Below are 9,722 nucleotides of genomic sequence, written 5' to 3' on the forward strand. Positions count from 1 at the left end.
ATGAACTACTGGGATAAGAACTTTGACAAAAGCTGCTGACAAATTGGACAGTGGTATGGGAGAAATTGAATTCAGTCTAATGTATAATGCCTTATGCCAAAATAAGTCCTACAGGGATGTATGTCCTTAATAAAAAAAGATTACATCATAAAAATAGAAAAAATGGGGGAAAAGTTATCAGATTTATGGAAAGGAGAAAAGTTCAGGACCAAATGAAGGCTAGAGAGGGTCATACAAAAGAAAAGAGATGATTTTGATTACATAAAATTTAAAAGTTTTTATATCAACAAATCCAATCAAGCTAAGATTAAAAGAGAAAGAAATAACTGGGGAAAAACCAAAGCTTTACAGCAAATTTCTCTGATAAAGATTTCATTTCCAAGATATATAAAAACTGATTCAAATTTATAAGAATGAAGGTCATCCCCCAAATGATAAATGGTCTAAGGATGTGAACAGATATTTCTCAAGTGAATAAGCTCAGACTATCTATAGTCATATGAAAAAATGCTCCAAATCACTAATAATTAAAGAAATGCAAATTAAAGCAATTCTCTGATACCACCTCCCACCCATCAGATTGACAAAGATAACCAAAGAGGAAAATGAAAAATGTTGGAGGGATGGTGGGAAAACAGGCACATTAATGGAAATGTAAACAGATATGTTTACATGTCTGGAAATCAGTTTGGAATGATCCATAAAAAATTGCCAAACAGTGCATAACTTTTGGCCCAGCTCTAGCTAATAGAAATGAAAAAAATTGGAAAAGGTTCCATATTTACAAAAATATTTATAGCAGTTCTTTGTACAGTTTAAAATAGTATTTAAATGGCCCTCCTTCCCCCCCCCTTTTGGGGGAGATTATTATTGCTTGTCCTCTAAATCTTTGATGCTGATTTAAAAAAAAAACTAACATTGTTACAAATAAGTACAGTTCATTGTTGGTGGAGTTGTGAGTTGGTCCAAGCTTTTGGGGATGTAAATTGGAGCTATGCCCCCAACATCACTAAACTGTGCATGCCCTTTGACCTAAGTGATACCACTCCTTGACCTATACCCCAAGGGATCAAAGAAGAAGGAAAAGTATCTATAGGTGTGTGTTTGTGTGTGTGTGTGTGTGTGTGTGTACACACATATATGCATATGTATATTTATTTATTTATAGCAGCTTTTTAAAAATTTTGGTGTTGATGGCAGAGAACTGGAAACTAAGTTGGTGCCCATTGGTTGGGAATGGCTGAACAAATTATGGTATACAAATATAATGGAATATTACTGTTTTATAAGAAAGGATAAAAATGAATATTTCAGAGAAACCTGAGGAGAATTTTATGAACTCATGCAGAATGAAGTGAACAATTTTTACAACTCCGTAAAGACAACAACTTTGATAAGACTTGAGAACTCTTGATGAATGCGATGACCAACCATGATTCCGGAGTATTGATAATGGAGAATGCTACTCAGCTCCTGACAGAAGGACGATTGGACATGGCCAATGTAGAATTTGTTTCACTTGACTCTGCATATATGTTACTAGGGTTTGTACCTTTTTTTCTTTTAAACTGGGGGTAAATGGGAGGCGAGAAAATGAATACTTGTAATTGAAAAATAAAGTAAAATAGAAGATAAAAAATAAGCACAGGTTAGTGAAACAAATCCACATAGTTGCCACGTATGGGAATGTCTCCATTTGTCCCTTAAGTCCATCCACTCTCTGTCAGGAGGTGGGTAACATGCTGGAACACGGTTGGTCATTGCTTGGCTCAGAGTTGTCAAGTCTTTAAGTGTTGCTGTTGTTGGATAATCCTGGTTTTACTCTTTTCATCTTGCATCAGTCCATTTCTTCCCACACAATAATATTCAATTATATCTGTATATCGTAATTTGTTCAGCCTTTGTGCAGTTGAGGGAAACCTCCTTAATTTTTGGTTCTTTGCTTTGCTTTTCCTTTGAACCCTTCATTAAGATCCACTCTCCAAAGGTGAAGTTTGTTCTACTCATGACTATTCTCCCCAGTTTTCAATATCTCTTTGTCGGCTGGTTCCTTCTCTGCATGCCACATGTATTGTCTCTTATGGTGACACATTTGCCCTGGCCTTTTCCAAGGGGCCACCTGTACTGACTCAGTGGGAGGAGACTTGGAGATTCTGGCTTGATGAAACAATTCCTTGGCCCCATGTGCTGGCAGCCAGAGGAGAGTGGTTACATCAACGCTGCCTTGGAGAGGAGTGGTCACTAAAGTAGAAGTTAAGGACTGCTTTTTGGAGGACTCTCTTCTTCTTTCCTTTGGAACATGTTGGCATGTCACTGGTTCTCTGTCTCTTTTTCTCTCTCATTCTGGGACTTCCCCAGACTGCCCCACTCAGGACTACCTAAGTAAATTTGAGCTTGGGCCTCAGGTCTTTGACAGCTTTTCCTGTTTCTGTGTTTTTTTCCTCTGAGCATAGATGACTGCAAATGGATTCTGGGAGACGGACTTTTCTGGAGTGCTTGCATGAGGAGCTCTTGTCTCTTTCAGTTGATGGACTCTGAGAAGTGTCCTCTACAGCTCCTCTAGCACATCTTGGAGAAGACGAGTATGGACAGAGTGAGGCGATAAATTTCTGGTCTGTATAACCAGAAGCTGTTGACCTTGAGTGAGCTATTCAGTTAATTGGTCAGTCAATAAACATTAATTAAGGTATGCACCAGGCACTGTGCTAAGTGTGAAGAATAAAAAAAAAAAATCTCTGCCTTCAAGGAACTTATAGTTTAATGGAGGAAGGCAACATGCCAAAGGAAGCTAAAAAAGGAGGAGGAGGGAAAGTACTGAGCATAGGAGAATGATGGAGTCTAGTCCAGAGCAGCTGAGTGGGAAATGAAGAGGTGGTATTCCCCTTCTTCCTCACTTCCACCTCTTGGAATCCCTGGCTTCCTGTAAGACTCAGTTCTTGTGCCTCTCCTAGGGATACCTTTCCTGATGCTCTCAGTTATAACCTATCTGCTTACACGAACTATCCACTTTCTACCTCCTCCTGCCCCCAACATAAGCTCCTTCAGGAAAGGTACTGTTTTGGTTTGGTCTTCATATCTCTAGTACTTGAACATAGTTCAAGAACCCTTACTGGATTGTCTTTGTTCACAAAACCTGGAGGTCAGCAATGTCAAAGGCTTTAGAGCTCAAGAAGGATGAGGTCTCAGAAAAAGCTGTTATATTTAGTCATTAAGAGTGTGGGTTTGGAAGGAAGCCAGTTCACAAGAGGTTGAGAATTGTGTGGGAGGTCAGGAAGTAGCAGCAGTATTTCTGCATTGGCAAGGCTATAGGTCCTTGTTGACCCTTTGTTCTGCTGTTGATGAAGTCTCCTTATAGAGAGGGCAAACATCTCCCCTATCAGCCCATCTGAAAGTAATCATAGGCTTGGGCTCTTTCCATGGGCTTGGACTTCAAAAGGAAAAGCTACAGCCAGACAAATGGATGGAGAAAATCAGAGCTGAGATTCAGACTCACTTCCAGAGGACACAGTGTCTAGAGGGAGCAAGGGGGAGTTCCTTTATGAACTGAGGGATTCCAGGATCCAGCCTCCTAGGCAAAACCTCTCCAGATGCCTCCACATGTCTGTTCCTGTTCCCTTCTCAAATGACCTTGTATTGATTTACCTGTGTGTCCTCAGTACAGTGTAAGCCTGAATACATTGTTCTTTTTTCTATCTTTAATTTGCTTTTAGGTCATACTTATTTTCAGAAGTGCTCCTACCTGCTCCTCTCTCCCTCCATCATCAGGGACTCCTCTTTTATGAAACCAAATCAAATCAAAACAAACCAAAACAAAACATAGTTAAGCAAAACCAGCCTATACAGAGACCATCTGACAGTGTATGTTCCTTTCTACATCCAAAGTCAACCACAAGTGGGTAGTTATGAACATCCATTCCATTCCACATCATAGATAAGAGTAGGTCATGACTCCCAGGCCCAGGTGACATTCTTCTCAGGTAGTACAGCTCAGCCCAAGTTGGGGCCCCTGCATTGATAGTTAATAGCTTTTTATAGAGTGCTTTAAGGTTTTGTGAAACACCTTACATATATTAACTCATTTGATCTTCATGATGACCCTGGAAGACAGGTACTATTACCATCCCCATTTTATAAATGAGAGAGATTGAATGCTTTTCCCAGGGTCACATAATCAGTGAGTGTCAGAGATAGGATTTGAACTCAGGTCTTCCTGACTCTTGGTTCTATGCTCTATCCACTATGCCACTTAGCTGTTCCAGATGCCCTGGAAAAGGAAAAAAAAAGATGGGGGAGGGTAAAGATTGCCGATGGGATGAATAGTTTATGACTGGACCATGGCCCTGGATGGAGATGCTTCATATGCAAAAAAGAAGACAGGCAGTGTGAGGGTAGCATATGAAGAAATCCAGGAAATGGGGAGTGGTGGTGGAGGGGAAGGGTTGTAGAGAGTGTTTGCATGAAAGTAAAAAATGGAGAAACAGAAGTGATTTTGGACATAAGGGGGTGATAGATGGAAATAAAGAGGTGGAGCTAAGATGGCAGAGCAAAGCCAGGAAGCTGACTGAGCTCTCCCCAGTTTCCCTTGAAACAACATTAAATCAAGCCTCTAAATGAATTCTGGAGGGACAGAAGCCAGAAAAAGACAGGGTGAAACAATTTTCTAACTCAAGATAACTTAGAAGGACTGCAGGAAAGGTCTGTCTCCCTTGGGTAAAAGGGGAGCACAGCCCAGCTCAGGTGGTATTCAAGCAAGCCAGTAGGAGGCGCTTCGCCACAGCACAGATCAGCAGCCAAGACCCTGTGGTCCTGGCTCAGCAGGCCAGTGGCACAGTAGTGCAGCTGTGAGGCCTCCAGTTCCTGTGCAGCAGGCAAACTGTCAGCCCCAGAATCCTTGGCGGAACAGAAATGGCTAGGCTTGGCCACCTTAGCACAGTGGGCAATCTGCCAGCTCTTGAGGCCTCAGTACAGAAAGTCAGTGACCAGACCCCTGATCCCCAGTGCTAGAAGCTTGGAACAATACCCCTTGCACTCTAGGAGTAGAGCTCAACTTTAAAAGTCATGAAATAGGCTTAAAAAATGAGCAACCCCCCCAAAAAAATAGAAAACAAAAAAGAGCCCTTATCACAGAAAGCTACTATGGTGACAGGGAAGATCAAAACACAAACTCAGAAGAAGACAACAATGTCAAAACACCTATATATGAAGCCTCAAAAAGGAATATAAATTGGTTTCAAGCCCCAAAAGTCCACTTGGACAAGCTCAAAAAAGCTTTTAAAAATCAAATAAGAGAGATGGAAGAAAAATTGGGAAAAGAAACAAGAGTTATGCAAGAAAATCATGAAAAAAGAGTCAACAGCTTGGAAAAGGAAGCACAAAAATTGACTGAAGAAGACCATTCTGTAAAAAAATAGAATTGGCCAAATGGAAAAGGAGATACAGAAGCTCAATGAAGAAAATAATCCTTAAAAATTAGAATTGGGCAAGTGGAAGCTAATGACTCTATGAGACATCAAGAATCAGTCAAACAAAATCAAAAGAATGAAAAAAAAAGGAAAAAATGTAAAATACTTCATTGGAAACACAACTGACCTGGAAAATGGATCCAAGAGGATAATTTTAAAATTATTGGAGAACCTGAAAGTAGTGATTAAAAAAAGAGCCTAGCCAGCATCTTTCAAGAAATTATCAAGGAAAATTGCCCTGATATCCTAGAACTACAGGATAAAATAGTCATTGGAAGAATCCACTGGTCACCTCCTGGAAGAGATCCCAAAATGAAAACTCCAAGGAATATTGTAGCCAAATTACAGATCACATCAAAGAGAAAATACTGCAAGCAGTCAGAAAGAAACAATTCAAATATCAAGGAGCCACAGTCAAGATTACATAGGACTTAGCAGCTTCTATATTAAAGGATTGGAGGGCTTGGAATAGGTTATTCTGGAAGCAAAGGAACTTGGATTACAACCAAGAGTCAACTACCCAGCAAAACTGAGCATAATCTCTTGGGGAAGGGGGAATGGAAATTCAATGAAATAGGGGACTTTCAAACTTTCTTAATGAAAAGACTAGAGCCAAACAGAAAATTCAGTCTTCAAATTCAAAAATCAAGAGAAGCAGAAAAAGGTAAACAGGAAAGAAAATGATGTTATTCAATAAGGTTAAACTGTTTACACCCTACATGGGAAAATGATAATTGTAACTCTTAAGAACTGTACCTTTATTAGGGCAGTTAGAAGGAGTATACATAGACAGATGGTGTGGGTATAAATTTTCTTTGATGTGATGACATAAAAAAAATTAAGGGGGTGAAAAAAAGGATTGTACTGGGAAAAGAGGAAAGGGGGAGACAGAATAGGGAAAATTATTTCACATGAAGAGGCACAAAAGACATTTATAGTAGAGGGAAAGGAAGGAGGGAGGTGAGCATTGTTTGAATCTTACTCTCTTTGGGTTTGGCTCAAAGAGGGAATAACATACACATTCAGTTGGGTATAGAAATCTATATTGGCATATAGGGAAGTAGGAGGGGAAAGGGAAAAGAAAAAGGGGGGTGATCATAGAAGGGAGGAGGTGTTCAGAAGCAAAACAATGGTGAAAAGGACAGGGTGAAAGGAGAGAGAGAGAGAGAGGGAAGTATAAACAAAGAAAAATAAGATGGAAGGAAATATACAGTTAGTAATCATAACTGTGAATGTGAATGGGATGAACTCTCTCATAAAACAGAATCAGATGGCAGAGTGTAGTGAGGGGGGGAGTAAAGGAAGAGGGGAATAAGAACAAAGTAAAAAGTGTACAGCAGAGAACAAAAGAAAACCAAGAAGGAAGCAAAGAAAAGATGGACAGCTCTCAACACTACACATAGTATTTATTATATAGGCTTTCTTGAAATGGAATGTTATTGCTATGTATTTTGAATCCTCTCATGTTCTCCTGTGCACATGATATGATTTTTTCTTTTTTTTCTTATTTTATATTTAAGTTTATAATATCTTTCTTTTTCGTTTCTTTTTACATTATGTATTTAAGTCTAAAACCAAAAAAAATTGAGAACATAAGAAACAATAGTAAATGATTTTGTAGTCTACTGTTTGATAAACCCAAAGACTCCAGCTTCTGGGAAAAGAACTCACTATTTGACAAAAACTGCTGGGAAAACTGGAAAATAGTATGGAATCTCACACCCTGTACCATGATAAGGTCTAATTGAGTACATGACTTAGACATAAGGGATAATGCATAAGCAAAATAGGAGAGCAAGGAATAGTTTACCCGATTGATCTATGGAGAAAGGAAGAATTCATGACCAAACAAGAGATAGAGAACATTATGAAACGCAAAATAGATAAATTAAATTTAAAAACATTTGCATGAACAAAACCAATGCAACCAAGATTAGAAGGAAAGCAGAAAACTGGGAAACAATTTTTACAACCAGTGTTTCTGATAAAGGCCTCATTTCTCAAATATATGGAGAACTGAGTCAAATTTATAAGAACACAAGTCATTCCCCAGTTGATAAATGATCAGAGGATATGAACAAGCAGTTTTCAGTTGAAGAAATTAAAGCAGCTCTATAGTCATATGAAAAAATGCCCTAAATCACTATTGATTAGAGAAATGCAAATTAAAATGACTTTGAGGTATTAATATGACAGAAAAGGAAAATTATAAATGGTGGAGAAGATGTGGGGAAAATTGGGACATTAATGCATCGTTGGTGGAACTGTGAACGGATCCAACCATTCTAGAGAGCAATTTGGAACTCTGCCCAAAAGGCGATCAAATTGTGCATACCCTTTGATGCAGAAAGACCATTACTAGGTCTGTATCCCAAAGAGATCATTAAGAAGTAAAGAAGATCTACATGTACAAAATAATTTAGAGCAGCTCTTTTTATGGTGGTAAAGAATTGGAAATTGAGGGGATGCTCCTCAATTGGGGAATGGCTGAACAAGATGTGTTTTATGAATGTAATGGAATACTATTGTGCTATAAGAAATGATGAGCTGGTGGATTTTAGAAAAACCTGGAAAGACCTACATGACCTGATGCTGAGTGAATTGAGCAGAACCAGGAGAACATTGTACATAGTAACAGCAACATTGTATGATGATCATCTATAATAGATTTAGCTCTTCTCAGCAATACAATGATCCAAGACAATTCCAAAAGACTCATGTTGGAAAATTCTATCCATATCCAGAGAAAGATGGAGTCTGGATGCAGATCAAAGTATACTATTTTCACTCTCCTTGTTTTTTTCCATGTTTTTTTCCCTTTTGTTCTGTTTCTTCTTTCAGAATATGATTAATATAGAAATATGTTTGACATGATTGCACATGTATAAATTATATCATATTGCTTGCCATCTTGGGGAGGAAGGAGGGAGAAAAATTTGGAACTCAAAATTTTGCAAAAATGAATGTCAAAAACTATCTTTACGTGTAATTGGAAAAAAATAAAATACTATTTACACAAAAAAGATAAGGAAACAGAAAAAAAGAAAGGAAGTAGTTAAAGAACCAGTGAAATGGATGGCTGGTCTGGCTTAGCAGCATGATGGGGCAGTCATAGAAACACCTTCTGTTTATCCCTACACTTGCTGGAACTTTCTTTTTCTTCTTCATTTTGCAAGAAGCAAAGTAGCTAATGGAACCAGGGGCTCCGAGCCATTTGCGCAAGACTCCCTTCATTGGAGGGGATTGATTACTCAATGCTTCCTTACTGCCTGAGGGGTGGAGGTGGGGAAAGGTTGAGAAAGGAGGCATCTTAGTTTTCTGGCATCCTGCTTGTAGAGAGAAGACATAGGTTTCCAGATTCTTTTCAGGAACCAAAGGAAGAGAAAGACTCTGGAAAGAAGCTGATATGTAGAGGAGTGAGCACCTTGATTATCTCCCTATCCCAAGTTTATTACACTTTTCGGGGAATTTCCCCTTGGGTGAGACATAGGACTCTCTCAAGGTTGAGAGAGTCTCCCACTGTCAGTGGGAGAGCTCATTTACTCCGTCTGTTATCTGGTATGTATTCTCATCTATATACCTACTTTGATTTCTGTTTGTTATTGGCTTAAATAAAAGGGTTTATATTCTATTTGCTACTCTGTGTAACTGGCATTTGTTGTCAAGGAGGTCAAGTCATATAGCCTCAGACATTTCATTTCCATGAAGGGATAGCTATCAGTAGTTTATTTTGATTATTTCATTAGTTCACTATTATTATTTCAAAATTATTTCCCATTGCCTTGGGAAGTGGCTGGTTCCCCAACCTTGGAAGTCTTCAGACAGAGGCTGGAGGACTAACAATATTTAGTAGAGTAGGTGGATAGATGCAATTTTAGTCTTGGACCCTTTGTTTGTTTGTTTTTTGACTAGGCAATGGGGTTAAGTGACTTGCACAGGGTCACACAGCTAGTAAGTACTATGTGTCTGAGGCCGGATTTGAACTCAGGTCCTCCTGAACCTAGGGCCGGTGCTCTATCCACTGCACCACCTTGCTGCCCCTTGGACTCTTTGTTTGAAGAAAGCAGAGTGGCCAGTCTCATGGCAATGATCCCTAGTTTCCCTTCTGGGTAAGGATCAAAGCCTTTCTTGAAGAAGGGTGGGTGAGGGAGATTCCAGAGATATTTATTCACCCCTCCAGGTGATAAATTCCTAGACAGACCCAATGTGGAAACATATAAGCTATAAGGGCAACACACACATGCATGCAATCTACACTAA

This window comes from Vombatus ursinus, unplaced genomic scaffold (genome assembly GCF_900497805.2).
Source record: "Vombatus ursinus unplaced genomic scaffold, bare-nosed wombat genome assembly UNPS02014198.1, whole genome shotgun sequence".
In the NCBI taxonomy this organism is placed as follows: Eukaryota; Metazoa; Chordata; class Mammalia; order Diprotodontia; family Vombatidae; genus Vombatus; species Vombatus ursinus.